Genomic DNA, 19650 nt, shown 5'->3' on the forward strand with positions numbered 1-19650 from the left:
GCGTTTTTTTTTTTGCAGAAACATTGTAACAATGCTTGTCCTTGTATCCAAAACGGACAAGAATAGGACTGTTCTATTTTTGCAGACATAAGGATACGGAATGCACACAGAGTTATTTCTGTAGCCCCACTGGAATGAATGGTGCTGCATACGGGATGCAAAAATAAAAAGGAACGGACAAAAAATACAATTGTGTGCATGCGCCCTTAAAGGATAACTGTCATATTTTCATTAAAAAAAAATCAATTGTAGCATAGGTTACTGCTGCAGCAGCATTTTGCATAAAGCAATCTTTTGTTTCTTTACTTACCACTGTTTTCCTTGAGTTTCCCCTTAGTTACAGCTGTTTTGAATCCTACATTATGAGGATCTTCTCAAGATGGCAACTATGCCAGTTCTCTGAGGCCAAAACTGCATTCCCTCGGGTCACATACAAACTTGCTGTAGCCAGCAGCTTCCTGCCAGCCAATCAAATTGGATTACTGAGAGACACGCCTCCTCACTCTGAAGCCTAATGCAGGCATGCAGTGTGAAGGGCCGCCCCTCCGTCTTCCTAGCCGGAGACAGATGAGCCATAGCAACAGTCTTTTAAAGGGAGCAGTGGAAAGGGACAGAGGACATTAATGAAAGCTGTTATTATAAGGTAATTACAGATCTTTTGACAATCATTGACAGACTAACTCAGATATACATGCCTAGCTCTAATAAACTACCGGTAGCAAATAAAATAAAAAAAATATGACAGTTATCCTTTAACAGAATTCGCTGGACAGTGAAGGTCTCATGACCCATTATAAAAAAAAATAACCAAAAAACTCCTAATATTCTTATTGCAGTAACCTGTACCGAATGAATGAATCAATCCCTGTTTACCAGCAACTCCCAAATTGTGCAATTGGTTAACAAGGACGTGTCACCTCTCCTGACGCACCTGTTTTAGTCATTATTCCATTTTCCAAGAAAAAAATTCTGGAGTCTGTCTTCTGTCACAACTATATGTTGTAACATTCTTCTTACTAATAATTTATGAATTTCCAACCGGTTTTTACCATTGCCCTTATGATAGGGGCGTGTCCCTGCAGCACTGATAGGACACAGAGACCTGCCCTCCTTGCATCATGTCAGTTACTCCTCCCTTCAAATCTGAAGCCTCCGTAACAAATGGGAACATAAGTCATTTCGATGCTGTGAATTCAGGTCAGAGGAACAGTGTTCGGTCTGGGCTATGTAGCTGTCAATTGGAGCGCGCTCGAGTGAAATTAGCCTAAGGTCCCATGCACATGACTGTATTTTTGGTCCATATCCGATCCGCAAAAATGCATTCATTCACCCATTCATTTTAATAGGGCTGCAAAAAATCCACACAGCACACCATGTACTGTCTGCATCCTTAGGTCTGTTCCACCATCCCACAAAATAGATGGAACATGTACTATCCTTGTCTATTGTGTAGACAAGACTAGGCATTTTTAACATAGGGTGGCATGTGCCGAATGGGAAAATGTGGGATGCACACGGCCGGTATGTGTTTTTTGCGGACCACAAAATAGATACGGTTGTGTGCTTGTGGTCTAAGGCCTCCTGTACACGAACGTGCGCACCCCGTGGCCGTGCTGCAGCCCACAATGCAGGAACACCGACCATGGGGCAGCCGCAGCGGAACGCGGACCCATTCACTTTAATGGGTCCGGGATCCGCCCATTCCGCAAAAAGATAGGACAAGTTCCCACTTTTTGCAGAACAGAAGTATGGGACGAAACCCCGCGGAAGAAGTCTGTAGTGCTTCCGTAGGGTTCCGTTCCGTGCTTCCGTTCCGCATCTCTGGATTTGCAGACCCATTCAAGTCAATGGGTCCGCATCCGTGATGCAGAATGCACAAGGAACGGTGCCCGTGTAATGCAGATCCGAATATCTGGCGGAACACCTACGGGTGTGCAATAGGCCTAAGGCTGAGTTGTAACACATGCATATACCTGCCGTCCCACAATTGAGATCTCAAAAGTTCTCCAAGCCTGTCCTTTCTAGATCATGATACAATCATCTTCATGAACCAACCGATAATCTATATGAGATAACAAGTCTTTCTGACCGATCATGTTGTATATGAGCTGAAAGACTTGGTGACCAGATCGATTCTGACCCATGCAACACTCCAATATCTCTACGTCACGCAACTAAAGCTGGGCACACTCTTGAGAAAGACGTTGGCCGAGTGCTCATTCAGCCGGCAGATAGTTCTCTTGGCTGCACTATGAACAATCACAATTGGCCCAGTGAACATGTTCAGTATATTTTACTGGGAAGCGATAAATAAGTCATTGCCTTAAAATCTTCTGTCCTACATACCCACTCCTCCTTTCCCTAGGCATCTGCCATCAGAAGACAGCTTGGAGACCTCAACAGACATGAAACTCTCTGGTGATCCCATTAAAAACGTGTTCATCCAATTCTCAGCTCAAAGTGTATGGCCAGTGGTAAGTTATATGCACACAACAGAGCCCCATATCAGTGCCATATGGCGGCCCCATACATCTGAGAGGTTTTAAGGGTACGGCAACACAGTCAGGTTTCTGCATGCAGTTTTTGAAGCCAACCTCAGAAGTGGATCATCAGAGGAGAGAAAGTATAAAGGACAGATACGACTTCTCATCTTTTATTGTATTCACTCCTGGCTTTGGCTTCCAAATCCAACCCTGAGGAGCCATAATACCCTTGTGTGTTTGAGTCCTGAGTTGACCCCATTGGCTCTAACAAAGGAGCCAGCAACACGACAGCCACATCCAACCTGACAGGAACTGGACCTTTCAAAGACAGTAAGTTGGGCACCAGTAGTGAATTTCTACCTGGCTCCAGGAATTTGTCCGGCCCGCACCCAAACACAAACTACAGAAAGCACTTTTACATATAGGAAATACTGCTTTCTCTCTGTTGTGCTGACATCTAGACAATCTACACAGTATAACGTGTGTCCATTCAGGTCCATGGGTCCTGATTAGGGATGAGCGAACTCGAACTGTATAGTTCGGGTTCGTACCGAATTTTGGGGTGTCCGTGACACGGACCCGAACCCGGACATTTTCGTAAAAGTCCGGGTTCGGGTTCGGTGTTCGTCGCTTTCTTCGCGCTTTTGTGACGCTTTCTTGGCGCTTTTTGAAAGGCTGCAAAGCAGCCAATCAACAAGCGTCATACTACTTGCCCCAAGAGGCCATCACAGCCATGCCTACTATTGGCATGGCTGTGATTGGCCAGAGCACCATGTGACCCAGCCTCTATTTAAGCTGGAGTCACATAGCGCCGCCCGTCACTCCGCTCTGATTAGCGTAGGGAGAGGTTGCGGCTGCGACAGTAGGGCGAGATTAGGCAGATTAACTCCTCCAAAGGACTTGATTAACTGATCGATCTGCAGCTGTGGATCATTGAGCTGCTGATCCTCAATTGCTCACTGTTTTTAGGCTGCACAGACCGTTTGTCAGTCTCATTTTTCTGGGGTGATCGGCGGCCATTTTGTGTCTTGTGGTGCGCCAGCACAAGCTGCGACCAAGTGCATTTAACCCTCAATGGTGTGGTTGTTTTTTGGCTAAAGCCTACATCAGGGTGAAGCTGTCACACCAAGTGCATTTAACCAGCAATAGTCTGTTCATTTTTTGGCCATATACAAAATCAGGGGCAAGCTGCGCCTGTCACCAAGTGCATTTAACCCTCAATGGTGTGGTTGTTTTTTGGCTAAAGCCTACATCAGGGTGAAGCTGTCACACCAAGTGCATTTAACCAGCAATAGTCTGTTCATTTTTTGGCCATATACAAAATCAGGGGCAAGCTGCGCCTGTCACCAAGTGCATTTAACCCTCAATGGTGTGGTTGTTTTTTGGCTAAAGCCTACATCAGGGTGAAGCTGTCACACCAAGTGCATTTAACCAGCAATAGTCTGTTCATTTTTTGGCCATATACAAAATCAGGGGCAAGCTGCGCCTGTCACCAAGTGCATTTAACCCTCAATGGTGTGGTTGTTTTTTGGCTAAAGCCTACATCAGGGTGAAGCTGTCACACCAAGTGCATTTAACCAGCAATAGTCTGTTCATTTTTTGGCCATATCCCAGTCTAATTCTGTCACTAAATCCATACCGGTCACCCAGCGCCTAAATACTAGGCCTCAAATTTATATCCAGCTAAATCTGTCCCTAGTGCTGTAGCTGGGCGAGTTATTTAGTGTCCGTTCAAGCACATTTCTTGTTCTGGGTTGAAATACAATTCCCAATTTAGCAATTTCATAATTTAGTGGTTCCTGCTATATCAGAGCTCTTTGAAATCTATCCCAAAAAGGGTATATAATATTGAAGGTGCACATAGGGTCATTCAGAGTAACTTCACACACACCCGCTACTGTGTATTTCCAAGTCTAATTCTGTCACTAAATCCATACCGGTGACCCAGCGCCTAAATACTAGGCCTCAAATTTAATTCCCTCTAAATCTCTCGTTACCCACCGCTGTACTGTTGTTGCTGGGCAAGATATTTAGTGTCCGTCAAAGCACATTTTTTGTTCTGGGTTGAAGTACAATTCCCAATTTAGCAATTTCATAATTTAGTGGTTTCTGCTATATCAGAGCTATTTGAAATCTATCCCAAAAAGGGTATATAATATTGAAGGTGCACATAGGGTCATTCAGAATAACTTCACACACACCCGCTACTGTGTATTTCCAAGTCTAATTCTGTCACTAAACCCATACCTGTCACCCAGCGCCTAAATACTAGGCCTCAAATTTAAATCCCTCTAAATCTCTCGTTACCGTTGTCCTGTTGTAGCTGGGAAAGTTATTTAGTGCCCGTCAAAGCACATTTTTTGTTCTGGGTTGAAGTACAATTCCCAATTTAGCAATTTCATAATTTAGTGGTTCCTGCTATATCAGAGCTATTTGAAATCTATCCCAAAAAGGGTATATAATATTGAAGGTGCACATAGGGTCATTCAGAATAACTTCACACACACCCGCTACTGTGTATTTCCAAGTCTAATTCTGTCACTAAATCCATACCGGTGACCCAGCGCCTAAATACTAGGCCTCAAATTTAATTCCCTCTAAATCTCTCGTTACCCACCGCTGTACTGTTGTTGCTGGGCAAGATATTTAGTGTCCGTCAAAGCACATTTTTTGTTCTGGGTTGAAGTACAATTCCCAATTTAGCAATTTCATAATTTAGTGGTTTCTGCTATATCAGAGCTATTTGAAATCTATCCCTAAAAGGGTATATAATATTGAAGGTGCACATAGGGTCATTCAGAATAACTTCACACACACCCGCTACTGTGTATTTCCAAGTCTAATTCTGTCACTAAACCCATACCTGTCACCCAGCGCCTAAATACTAGGCCTCAAATTTATATCCAGCTAAATCTGTCCCTAGTGCTGTAGCTGGGCGAGTTATTTAGTGTCCGTTCAAGCACATTTCTTGTTCTGGGTTGAAATACAATTCTCAATTTAGCAATTTCATAATTTAGTGGTTCCTGCTATATCAGAGCTCTTTGAAATCTATCCCAAAAAGGGTATATAATATTGAAGGTGCACATAGGGTCATTCAGAGTAACTTCACACACACCCGCTACTGTGTATTTCCAAGTCTAATTCTGTCACTAAATCCATACCGGTGACCCAGCGCCTAAATACTAGGCCTCAAATTTAATTCCCTCTAAATCTCTCGTTACCCACCGCTGTACTGTTGTTGCTGGGCAAGATATTTAGTGTCCGTCAAAGCACATTTTTTGTTCTGGGTTGAAGTACAATTCCCAATTTAGCAATTTCATAATTTAGTGGTTTCTGCTATATCAGAGCTATTTGAAATCTATCCCTAAAAGGGTATATAATATTGAAGGTGCACATAGGGTCATTCAGAATAACTTCACACACACCCGCTACTGTGTATTTCCAAGTCTAATTCTGTCACTAAATCCATACCGGTGACCCAGCGCCTAAATACTAGGCCTCAAATTTAATTCCCTCTAAATCTCTCGTTACCCACCGGTGTACTGTTGTTGCTGGGCAAGATATTTAGTGTCCGTCAAAGCACATTTTTTGTTCTGGGTTGAAGTACAATTCCCAATTTAGCAATTTCATAATTTAGTGGTTTCTGCTATATCAGAGCTATTTGAAATCTATCCCTAAAAGGGTATATAATATTGAAGGTGCACATAGGGTCATTCAGAATAACTTCACACACACCCGCTACTGTGTATTTCCAAGTCTAATTCTGTCACTAAACCCATACCTGTCACCCAGCGCCTAAATACTAGGCCTCAAATTTAAATCCCTCTAAATCTCTCGTTACCGTTGTCCTGTTGTAGCTGGGAAAGTTATTTAGTGCCCGTCAAAGCACATTTTTTGTTCTGGGTTGAAGTACAATTCCCAATTTAGCAATTTCATAATTTAGTGGTTCCTGCTATATCAGAGCTATTTGAAATCTATCCCAAAAAGGGTATATAATATTGAAGGTGCACATAGGGTCATTCAGAATAACTTCACACACACGCTTCTGTGCATTTCCAAGTCTAATTCTGTCACTAAATCCATACCGGTGACCCAGCGCCTAAATACTAGGCCTCAAATTTAATTCCCTCTAAATCTCTCGTTACCCACCGCTGTACTGTTGTTGCTGGGCAAGATATTTAGTGTCCGTCAAAGCACATTTTTTGTTCTGGGTTGAAGTACAATTCCCAATTTAGCAATTTCATAATTTAGTGGTTTCTGCTATATCAGAGCTATTTGAAATCTATCCCTAAAAGGGTATATAATATTGAAGGTGCACATAGGGTCATTCAGAATAACTTCACACACACGCTTCTGTGCATTTCCAAGTCTAATTCTGTCACTAAATCCATACCGGTGACCCAGCGCCTAAATACTAGGCCTCAAATTTAAATCCCTCTAAATCTCTCGTTACCCACCGCTGTACTGTTGTTGCTGGGCAAGATATTTAGTGTCCGTCAAAGCACATTTTTTGTTCTGGGTTGAAGTACAATTCCCAATTTAGCAATTTCATAATTTAGTGGTTTCTGCTATATCAGAGCTATTTGAAATCTATCCCTAAAAGGGTATATAATATTGAAGGTGCACATAGGGTCATTCAGAATAACTTCACACACACGCTTCTGTGCATTTCCAAGTCTAATTCTGTCACTAAATCCATACCGGTCACCCAGCGCCTAAATACTAGGCCTCAAATTTATATCCCGCTGAATTTGAATACAATACATTGGGCCAAATAATATATTTGTTGTTGTGGTGAACCATAACAATGAGAAAAACATCTAGTAAGGGACGCGGACGTGGACATGGTCGTGGTGGTGTTAGTGGACCCTCTGGTGCTGGGAGAGGACGTGGCCGTTCTGCCACATCCACACGTCCTAGTGTACCAACTACCTCAGGTCCCAGTAGCCGCCAGAATTTACAGCGATATATGGTGGGGCCCAATGCCGTTCTAAGGATGGTAAGGCCTGAGCAGGTACAGGCATTAGTCAATTGGGTGGCCGACAGTGGATCCAGCACGTTCACATTATCTCCCACCCAGTCTTCTGCAGAAAGCGCACAGATGGCGCCTGAAAACCAACCCCATCAGTCTGTCACATCACCCCCATGCATACCAGGGAAACTGTCTCAGCCTCAAGTTATGCAGCAGTCTCTTATGCTGTTTGAAGACTCCGCTGGCAGGGTTTCCCAAGGGCATCCACCTAGCCCTTCCCCAGCGGTGAAAGACATAGAATGCACTGACGCACAACCACTTATGTTTCCTGATGATGAGGACATGGGAATACCACCTCAGCATGTCTCTGATGATGACGAAACACAGGTGCCAACTGCTGCGTCTTTCTGCAGTGTGCAGACTGAACAGGAGGTCAGGGATCAAGACTGGGTGGAAGACGATGCAGGGGACGATGAGGTCCTAGACCCCACATGGAATGAAGGTCGTGCCACTGACTTTCACAGTTCGGAGGAAGAGGCAGTGGTGAGACCGAGCCAACAGCGTAGCAAAAGAGGGAGCAGTGGGCAAAAGCAGAACACCCGCCGCCAAGAGACTCCGCCTGCTACTGACCGCCGCCATCTGGGACCGAGCACCCCAAAGGCAGCTTCAAGGAGTTCCCTGGCATGGCACTTCTTCAAACAATGTGCTGACGACAAGACCCGAGTGGTTTGCACGCTGTGCCATCAGAGCCTGAAGCGAGGCATTAACGTTCTGAACCTGAGCACAACCTGCATGACCAGGCACCTGCATGCAAAGCATGAACTGCAGTGGAGTAAACACCTTAAAACCAAGGAAGTCACTCAGGCTCCCCCTGCTACCTCTTCTGCTGCTGCCGCCTCGGCCTATTCTGCTGCTGCCGCCTCGGCCTCTTCCTCCGCCTCTGGAGGAACGTTGGCACCTGCCGCCCAGCAAACAGGGGATGTACCACCAACACCACCACCACCACCTCCGTCACCAAGCGTCTCAACCATGTCACACGCCAGCGTTCAGCTCTCCATCTCACAAACATTTGATAGAAAGCGTAAATTCCCACCTAGCCACCCTCGATCCCTGGCCCTGAATGCCAGCATTTCTAAACTACTGGCCTATGAAATGCTGTCATTTAGGCTGGTGGACACAGACAGCTTCAAACAGCTCATGTCGCTTGCTGTCCCACAGTATGTTGTTCCCAGCCGGCACTACTTCTCCAAGAGAGCCGTGCCTTCCCTGCACAACCAAGTATCCGATAAAATCAAGTGTGCACTGCGCAACGCCATCTGTAGCAAGGTCCACCTAACCACAGATACGTGGACCAGTAAGCACGGCCAGGGACGCTATATCTCCCTAACTGCACACTGGGTAAATGTAGTGGCAGCTGGGCCCCAGGCGGAGAGCTGTTTGGCGCACGTCCTGCCGCCGCCAAGGATCGCAGGGCAACATTCTTTGCCTCCTGTTGCCACCTCCTCCTTCTCGGCTTCCTCCTCCTCTTCTTCCACCTGCTCATCCAGTCAGCCACACACCTTCACCACCAACTTCAGCACAGCCCGGGGTAAACGTCAGCAGGCCATTCTGAAACTCATATGTTTGGGGGACAGGCCCCACACCGCACAGGAGTTGTGGCGGGGTATTGAACAACAGACCGACGAGTGGTTGCTGCCGGTGAGCCTCAAGCCCGGCCTGGTGGTGTGTGATAATGGGCGAAATCTCGTTGCAGCTCTGGGACTAGCCAATTTGACGCACATCCCTTGCTTGGCGCATGTGCTGAATTTGGTGGTGCAGAAGTTCATTCACAACTACCCCGACATGTCAGAGCTGCTGCATAAAGTGCGGGCCGTCTGTTCGCGCTTCCGGCGTTCACATCCTGCCGCTGCTCGCCTGTCTGCGCTACAGCGTAACTTCGGCCTTCCCGCTCACCGCCTCATATGCGACGTGCCCACCAGGTGGAACTCCACCTTGCACATGCTGGACAGACTGTGCGAGCAGCAGCAGGCCATAGTGGAGTTTCAGCTGCAGCACGCACGGGTCAGTCGCACTACAGAACAGCACCACTTCACCACCAATGACTGGGCCTCCATGCGAGACCTGTGTGCCCTGTTGCGCTGTTTCGAGTACTCCACCAACATGGCCAGTGGCGATGACACCGTTATCAGCGTTACAATACCACTTCTATGTCTCCTTGAGAAAACACTTAGGGCGATGATGGAACAGGAGGTGGCCCAGGAGGAGGAGGAGGAGGATGAGGAAGAGGGGTCATTTTTAGCACTTTCAGGCCAGTCTCTTCGAAGTGACTCAGAGGGAGGTTTTTTGCAACAGCAGAGGCCAGGTACAAATGTGGCCAGCCAGGGCCCACTACTGGAGGACGAGGAGGACGAGGATGAGGAGGAGGTGGAGGAGGATGAGGATGAAGCATGGTCACAGCGGGGTGGCACCCAACGCAGCTCGGGTCCATCACTGGTGCGTGGCTGGGGGGAAAGGCAGGACGATGACGATACGCCTCCCACAGAGGACAGCTTGTCCTTACCCCTGGGCAGCCTGGCACACATGAGCGACTACATGCTGCAGTGCCTGCGCAACGACAGCAGAGTTGCCCACATTTTAACCTGTGCGGACTACTGGGTTGCCACCCTGCTGGATCCACGCTACAAAGACAATGTGCCCACCTTACTTCCTGCACTGGAGCGTGATAGGAAGATGCGCGAGTACAAGCGCACGTTGGTAGACGCGCTACTGAGAGCATTCCCAAATGTCACAGGGGAACAAGTGGAAGCCCAAGGCCAAGGCAGAGGAGGAGCAAGAGGTCGCCAAGGCAGCTGTGTCACGGCCAGCTCCTCTGAGGGCAGGGTTAGCATGGCAGAGATGTGGAAAACTTTTGTCAACACGCCACAGCTAACTGCACCACCACCTGATACGCAACGTGTTAGCAGGAGGCAACATTTCACTAACATGGTGGAACAGTACGTGTGCACACCCCTCCACGTACTGACTGATGGTTCGGCCCCATTCAACTTCTGGGTCTCTAAATTGTCCACGTGGCCAGAGCTAGCCTTTTATGCCTTGGAGGTGCTGGCCTGCCCGGCAGCCAGCGTTTTGTCTGAACGTGTATTCAGCACGGCAGGGGGCGTCATTACAGACAAACGCAGCCGCCTGTCTACAGCCAATGTGGACAAGCTGACGTTCATAAAAATGAACCAGGCATGGATCCCACAGGACCTGTCCGTCCCTTGTCCAGATTAGACATTAACTACCTCCCCATAACCATATATTATTGGACTCCAGGGCACTTCCTCATTCAATCCTATTTTTATTTTCATTTTACCATTATATTGCGATGCTACCCAAAGTTGAATGAACCTCTCCTCTGCCTGTGTGCTAGGCCTAAATATATGCCAATGGACTGTTGCAGTGGTGGCTGACATGAAGCCTGATTCTCTGCTATGACATGCAGACTAATTCTCTGCTGACATGAAGCCAGATTGTCTGTTACGGGACCTCTCTCCTCTGCCTGGGTGCTGGGCCTAAATTTATGACCATGGACTGTTGCAGTGGTGGCTGACGTGAAGCCTGATTCTCTGCTATGACATGCAGACTGATTCTCTGCTGACATGAAGCCAGATCGTCTGTTACGGGACCTCTCTGCTCTGCCTGTGTGCTAGGCCTAAATATATGCCAATGGACTGTTGCAGTGGTGGGTGACGTGAAGCCTCATTCTCTGCTATGACATGCAGACTGATTCTCTGCTGACATGAAGCCAGATTGTCTGTTACGGGACCTCTCTGCTCTGCCTGTGTGCTAGGCCTAAATATATGCCAATGGACTGTTGCAGTGGTGGGTGACGTGAAGCCTCATTCTCTGCTATGACATGCAGACTGATTCTCTGCTGTCATGAAGCCAGATTCTCTGTTACGGGACCTCTCTCCTCTGCCTGTGTGTGTGCTGGGCCTAAATATATGCCAATGGACTGTTGCAGTGGTGGCTGACGTGAAGCCTCATTCTCTGCTATGACATGCAGACTGATTCTCTGCTGACATGAAGCCAGATTCTCTGTTACGGGACCTCTCTCCTCTGCCTGTGTGTGTGCTGGGCCTAAATATATGCCAATGGACTGTTGCAGTGGTGGCTGACGTGAAGCCTCATTCTCTGCTATGACATGCAGACTGATTCTCTGCTGACATGAAGCCAGATTCTCTGTTACGGGACCTCTCTCCTCTGCCTGTGTGTGTGCTGGGCCTAAATATATGCCAATGGACTGTTGCAGTGGTGGCTGACGTGAAGCCTCATTCTCTGCTATGACATGCAGACTAATTCTCTGCTGACATGAAGACAGATTCTCTGTTACGGGACCTCCCTCCTCTGCCTGGGTGCTGGGCCTAAATATATGCCAATGGACTGTTGCAGTGGTGGCTGACGTGAAGCCTCATTCTCTGCTATGACATGCAGACTAATTCTCTGCTGACATGAAGACAGATTCTCTGTTACGGGACCTCTCTCCTCTGCCTGGGTGCCGGGGCCTAAATATCTGAGAATGGACTGTTCCAGTGGTGGGTGACGGGAAGCCAGATTCTCTGCTATGGAACCTCTCTCCAATTGATTTTGGTTAATTTTTATTTATTTAATTTTTATTTTAATTCATTTCCCTATCCACATTTGTTTGCAGGGGATTTACCTACATGTTGCTGCCTTTTGCAGCCCTCTAGCTCTTTCCTGGGCTGTTTTACAGCCTTTTTAGTGCCGAAAAGTTCGGGTCCCCATTGACTTCAATGGGGTTCGGGTTCGGGACGAAGTTCGGATCGGGTTCGGATCCCGAACCCGAACATTTCCGGGATGTTCGGCCGAACTTCTCGAACCCGAACATCCAGGTGTTCGCTCAACTCTAGTCCTGATAAACAAGCTTTCATGTACACAACCGTATTTTGCATCCACGCCCAATTTGCATTTTCTTGTGGACAGCTCATGGACACATTCATTTCTATGGGGCCGAAAAAAGAAAAAAAAAATATCCGGGCAGAAATACGGCTACAGTCGTGTGCATGAGGCCTAGAGGTCGCCATACAAATAACTCTTACCGTTATATGTTGTCACTTATTTGTCAGACTTTTGTCACAGATTTGCTACAGAAATTTCTGCAACTGGAAATTGTGAATGAGGCTTTATTTTGCATGCCTTTGGTCAAGCCCCATTCACACATGTGAACCAATCGACTGCGTGAGAACTTACCAGTCACCATCCAAACCATTATATGTTATATCTGCTTTGGTTAATGGGAATCTGCTTCGCGAGACGGAATATTCTGGATAGGACATTGATATTGGCAAAAGCACCTATATAGGAACAATTTTCCAAGGGGATTCAATCCGTCATGTCGAGGGAAACGTCTTTTGGGATTGCGCGTTCCCCGCGCTCATCGTATAGCCAAATCTTTCAGTCTATGGCCAGCTGTATATCTAGCCCACAGCAATGGAAAACACTCAGCTCGGGATCAGTTGCACAACACAGAGGGCAATCCTCCGCTCCTTTGTCATGACTCCAGCCCCCAGAAGTCCAGGAAGCTCTACATGATGGCTCACTGTTGCTATGCTCACAGCAGATACTCTCAATACTGTCAACGACAGGGTCTTATTTTCGGGGTGCTCTGCAGAATATGGGGACTGGCCATTCAATTCCACCAAATGATTTCCATCTGCATCCCTACTACACAGCAAGCAGCACAATGTTTGCAGGATGCCTACATTTCTATCATATTTCTAGACTGATGTGGAGGCATCAGCCACCTCCTGCCTCCAGCTCCAAAGCTGCAGCCAGCATCCACCCGCCATGCACCTTACACAGAAGCACCCCCAGAAAGCAGAGGTACTGAATGACCAACCGCACCCCTGCTGATACAAGTGCGGCAGCACAGGGGTTAAAAGGAGCCGGCGAGCAATGGCGGTCCCCGGTATATTTTCCGCTCACCTGCTTCCTGGTACAGAGTGCAATCCTCCGGAGAGATCAGGGGAGATCCGAAGGAAATCCTTGTGAAATGAGGCTGAATGTGAGCGGAGCTGTGTGTAAGCTCAGGAGGCTGGGAGCAGCACACTGCTTCACTGGGCAGACAATAGGACACCAGAGAGTTAGTCGCCACCTGCTGGACGCGTGCAGAACTGCACGATAGCTCATCTGCATACAGGCTTTGTACTGATGCGATGCTGCACTAGTTGTGTTTCTTAGCGGAATGCTTAGCTGCAAGTGTAAATGATGAATAATTCATCAGTCCTAAACTATACTCTCTTGAGGAAGCTGAGAACCAATCCCTTACCTCTCCAAAAATGGAAAAGTGTAGCTTAAGTGTAGTGCCAGCTACGACCACTAGAGGGAGATCAAGTCCAGCAGGGTTACTGTGCAAATTATTTTGTACTTTATACTAAGCAGTAATCAGAAACAAAAATCGGCCCCATAAGATTAACCCCTTCCTGACAATCATTTTCTCTCCTTTTTTCGTACACATAGTCATATGAGGGCTTGTTTTTTGCGGGACAAGTTGTACTTTCTAATGGCACCGTTTAATGTTGCATACGATGTAGTGGGGAGCTGTAAAAAATATAAAAATGGGATGGAGTTGGGGGAAAAAATGACATTTTGACATTGTTTTATGGGTTCCATTTTTTACGACGTTCCCTATATGGTAAAAATGAGGCGTTGACTTCAATTTGCATGTCAGTACGATTACAGCAATACCACATTTATATAGTTTTTCTTGTGTTTTAATACTTTTAAAAAAAACTTAGAATTTTTTTTTCTTTGAATTGCCATATTCTGACCTCCATAACTTTTTATGTTTACATCTATGGAGCTGAGTGAGTGCTCATTTTTTGTGAAGCAGTCTGTAGTTCTTATTGATGCCATTTGGAGGTGTGTTTGACTTTTTGATCACTTTTTATTACATTTTTATCGAGGTGCTGCAACAAAAAAATCCAGAATCAGCCATTTTGATTTTCTTCCATTAAGAATATGGGATAAATAATTTTATATTTTAATAGTTTGAGCTATTTGGGATACAATAATTCCAATGTCCTTTTTATTCATTAATTTATTTATTTTGTAAAATGGGAAAAGGGGGGTGATTTGAAGGAAAGAGACCAGTCATCTTAGGCCCCTTTCACACGAGCGAGTTTTCCGCGCGGGTGTAATGCGTGATGTGATTGCATTGCACCCGCACTGAATCCGGACCCATTCATTTCAATAGGTCAGTATACTTGAGCATTTTAATCAGTTTTGCGTTGCATGAAAAACGCAGCATGTTCTATATTCTGCGTTTTTCAAGCAGCCCTGGCCCTATAGAAGTGAATGGGGCTGCAGTGAAAAACGCATTGCATCCAGAAGCAAGTGTGGATGCGATGCGATGCGTTTTTCACTGATGGTTGCTAGGAGATGTTGTTTGTAAACCTTCAGTTTTTTATCACGCGCGTGAAAAACGCATCAAAAAGCATTGCACCCGCGCGGAAAAAACAGAACAACTGAAAGCAATCTCAGACAAAACTGACTGAACTTGTTTGCAAAATGATGCAAGTTTCCCTGAATGCATCCGGATCTAATCCGTCACGCTCGTGTGAAAGAGGCCTTAGAAGGTCTAGAACAATCAAGGCCTTGGAAGATAATGTCAGTAAGTTGCTGCTCGTTTATGGCAAAAGACTGCTATGGTAAGGGTTCATTGCCTCCGGAACCCAACACACTTTGAGACGGACTGGCCATCCGGATCTAAATTCTGCACCCCTCGGCCTGGGAATTGCAGAAGGAGTTAAGAAGAACAGAAAAGCAAGTCTGTGGTTATTTAGAGAGACTGCTAATTGTACTTAGAAGGAGAGTCAGAGAGAACTACTATTACCATCATTGCCACTGCTCACACACAGTAAGGGCTCATTCAGACGGCCGTATGCTGTCCGCACAAATGCGGATCTGTTTTTTTTGTCGACAGTTCAGCATGTCTGCAAAAAACAGATTGCATTCCGTTTTTTTGCTGATCCATAGACTTCAATACAGGGAGTGCAGAATTATTAGGCAAGTTGTATTTTTGAGGATTAATTTTATTATTGAACAACAACCATGTTCTCAATGAACCCAAAAAACTCATTAATATCAAAGCTGAATAATTTTGGAAGTAGTTTTTAGTTTGTTTTTAGTTATAGCTATTTTAGGGGGATATCTGTGTGTGCAGGTGACTATTACTGTGCAGAATTATTAGGCAACTTAACAAAAAACAAATATATACCCATTTCAATTATTTATTTTTACCAGTGAAACCAATATAACATCTCAACATTCACAAATATACATTTCTGACATTCAAAAACAAAACAAAAACAAATCAGTGACCAATATAGCCACCTTTCTTTGCAAGGACACTCAAAAGCCTGCCATCCATGGATTCTGTCAGTGTTTTGATCTGTTCACCATCAAAATTGCGTGCAGCAGCAACCACAGCCTTCCAGACACTGTTCAGAGAGGTGTACTGTTTTCCCTCCTTGTAAATCTCACATTTGATGATGGACCACAGGTTCTCAATGGGGTTCAGATCAGGTGAACAAGGAGGCCATGTCATTAGATTTTCTTCTTTTATACCCTTTCTTGCCAGCCACGCTGTGGAGTACTTGGACGCGTGTGATGGAGCATTGTCCTGCATGAAAATCATGTTTTTCTTGAAGGATGCAGACTTCTTCCTGTACCACTGCTTGAAGAAGGTGTCTTCCAGAAACTGGCAGTAGGACTGGGAGTTGAGCTTGACTCCATCCTCAACCCGAAAAGGCCCCACAAGCTCATCTTTGATGATACCAGCCCAAACCAGTACTCCACCTCCACCTTGCTGGCGTCTGAGTCGGACTGGAGCTCTCTGCCCTTTACCAATCCAGCCACGGGCCCATCCATCTGGCCCATCAAGACTCACTCTCATTTCATCAGTCTATAAAACCTTAGAAAAATCAGTCTTGAGATATTTCTTGGCCCAGTCTTGACGTTTCAGCTTGTGTGTCTTGTTCAGTGGTGGTCATCTTTCAGCCTTTCTTACCTTGGCCATGTCTCTGAGTATTGCACACCTTGTGCTTTTGGGCACTCCAGTGATGTTGCAGCTCTGAAATATGGCCAAACTGGTGGCAAGTGGCATCTTGGCAGCTGCACGCTTGACTTTTCTCAGTTCATGGGAAGTTATTTTGCGCCTTGGTTTTTCCACACGCTTCTTGCGACCCTGTTGACTATTTTGAATGAAACGCTTGATTGTTCGATGATCAAGCTTCAGAAGCTTTGCAATTTTAAGAGTGCTGCATCCCTCTGCAAGATATCTCACTATTTTTGACTTTTCTGAGCCTGTCAAGTCCTTCTTTTGACCCATTTTGCCAAAGGAAAGGAAGTTGCCTAATAATTATGCACACCTGATATAGGGTGTTGATGTCATTAGACCACACCCCTTCTCATTACAGAGATGCACATCACCTAATATGCTTAATTGGTAGTAGGCTTTCGAGCCTATACAGCTTGGAGTAAGACAACATGCATAAAGAGGATGATGTGGTCAAAATACTCATTTGCCTAATAATTCTGCACTCCCTGTAGGGCCATGTCCTGATTTTCACTGACTAGTATAGGACATGTTTAATTTTTTAGCTGAGCCGTGCAATGGAAGAAAAGGGCCCCATAGAAGTGAATGGGACAGTATCTAATCCACAAAAAAACAAATCCGCATTTTTGCGGACAGCATACGGCCGTCTGAATGAGCCCTAACTGGGAGGAGATTGTACTGTGATATACTTAGGAACTGTGTCTTGTGCTGCTATATGTACTACTACTCCCATCACTGATTTAATAAAGAAAGACTTTATTTATTGCAACCAACGGGCCTGATTATTGATATAACATCAAGGGCACCTCAACTACTACCAGACAGGAGCCCCAGAGAGATCCAGGGTGTGCTCCGAAGAAAGAAAGGGTGCGCCCTTCATTCACTGTGCATGGCCCAAGGACAGCCAGGGTGAAGATTGCCACTAAGGTTGAGCGAATTGACTTCGGATGAAACATCCGAAGATGATTTGCATAAAACTTTGTTAGAATACTGTACGGAGCGAGTGCTCCGTACAGTATTAGAATGTATTGGCTCCGATGAGCCGAAGTTATTACTTTGCGAAGTATCACGAGACTTCGGGTAATAACATCAGAAATTAATTTCTACTGTTAAAAAGCTTTTACCGAACTCGGTTTCAGTTCCATGTGGTACCTTGGAACCGAAAGGTTTTTAACAGTAGAAATTAATTTCTGAAGTTATTACCCGAAGTCTCGCGAGATTCCCTCTTCCCTAATTGCCACTACCATCATAGCCACTACAACTCTTCCCATCCTCGCCTCCCCTCTGGGTCACTGCACTGGTAAAGGGAAGTTATTTTATTATGTTACCTGCCCCACAATCTATTACTATAATGAAATTTTAACTTACACAATCCCTTTAGGCTCCATTCACACAGTGGCTTTTGACTGGAGTCCATGCCAAAAAGCCACCAGCATCAGGCAGGAAATTAATCATCAGTTCTTGCCGGAAACCTGTTGGAAGCAGGAAGAATTGGCAAGTTCAAGGATCTGAGTGACTCTAACAAGGGTTTACTTGCAATGGCTGGATGCCTAGGTCAGAGCATTTCCAAAATGACAGGACATGAAGGACCAGTGATGCCCAGCTAACGTCCCTGATGAGGCTGCCTTTCTCATATTATTCATCAGTTATGAGCACTCCTGTATGTGAGTGCCCTGTCCAGCTATTAAAACAAGAACAGCCCTGGCTGAGTGAGATGTGCGCACTTTGATAGATTTAAGTCAAATCAACTTTGTAAAGTTGTCCTTTTTTAAATTTAAGATTTATTGAAGGTTGCAAAAGTGCAAATGACTTTTTAACCCTTCCCCCCTATTTTAACAAATTTTGAAGCCATGAAGTTTTAATAGCAATATCTTTTGGCCATCTTCAGCAGTGCCATAGACAGTGAAAGGAGCAACGCTGCACATTTTCCACCACTGTGTCATTCATAAGGGGGACCACCATTCTTCTAATGGTGGAGAGCCCTGTGGTTGGACTCCTACCGATCTAGCATTTATGCCTACAGTATTCCCATACTCTGACATACGTATACTATGCATGCACTGCCTGTGACATCACTGTGTTTCTGCCTATTTGTAAGAGATGACTGTATGCATAATCTCTACACTATGACATCAATATGACTGATTACTTGTCACGGCACGCACGGTGTGGGTGGTAAACTCCACACCGAACACAGGAGGGAAGGGAAAAGGTACTAGGCCTGGAAACTAGGGAAAGGTCACCACCTAGTGAATCCCTAAACCGAGCCCTGACTGCTATCAGTATGAACAGACCTCGATGGTAGGAATTTTCATACGCCGGAACCTAGAGCCCTATCTGACCCTAAAGTGCTCTAGAGATAGTGTCAGGACAAAAGATGACCTGTTAATTCCCAGCTGAAGGAACAGGAGACTTCCTCAGGCCTAATACCAAAAGATAGGGGAATTCAACAAACTAGAAAATAGGAAAAAACACTTAACTCCGAAGTAAGCGGACGAGCAGAAACTCAGTGGAGAACCAAACACCAGCACTTCCAAAACCAGAAAGGAGCTATCAACTGCATAGCATGATGGGTGAGACCAGACTAAATAGAGGAGTTGGAATGACCACTTAAGCTAACCAGCAACAACACAGAAACAAGTGAAACCAAAGAGGCTGTCAGATCACATCACGTGCAGCCAGTCTCTTCTGACCCCTGTCACGGGAGAGACCGTGACATTACTGTCATGTTACTTTACTTTTGGCTTTTCGTGTGTGCTGTGACATCAGTGGGAGAGAATTTATCGCAATGAACATATTTGAAGTCAGTTTTACTTGAGCCTGTGTGGCTGTTATTTGCTGGGATCATCTAGTTTAATAATTTCTTGGTATAAATGTGCCACTGATAACCTGACTAATGAGCAACCTTTGACACTCCAGCTGTTGGGAAACTACAATTCCCAGCATGCTCCATTCATTTCTATGAGAGTTCTTGGAAGAGCAGAGCAAGTATGCATGCTGGGAGTTGTAGTTTACCAACGGCTGCAGTGTCAGAGGTTGTCTACCCCTGGGATAGGCCATCAATATCAGATCGG

At 45.6% G+C, this 19650-nt stretch overlaps 1 protein-coding gene across 1 annotated transcript in view; it reads right to left on the reverse strand.

The window, feature by feature from the left end:
* PIK3C2B (phosphatidylinositol-4-phosphate 3-kinase catalytic subunit type 2 beta) overlaps window positions 1–13566 on the reverse strand; it is a 141401-nt gene extending 127835 nt beyond the window's left edge. The window contains exon 1 of the mRNA XM_044288410.1: window positions 13444–13566. The gene's annotated coding sequence lies outside the window, so the exon portion shown is untranslated. The remainder of the gene's footprint in view (window positions 1–13443) is intronic.
* Window positions 13567–19650: the final 6084 nt, after the last annotated feature.

This window comes from Bufo gargarizans, chromosome 3, assembly GCF_014858855.1.
Source record: "Bufo gargarizans isolate SCDJY-AF-19 chromosome 3, ASM1485885v1, whole genome shotgun sequence".
NCBI classification, from domain to species: Eukaryota; Metazoa; Chordata; class Amphibia; order Anura; family Bufonidae; genus Bufo; species Bufo gargarizans.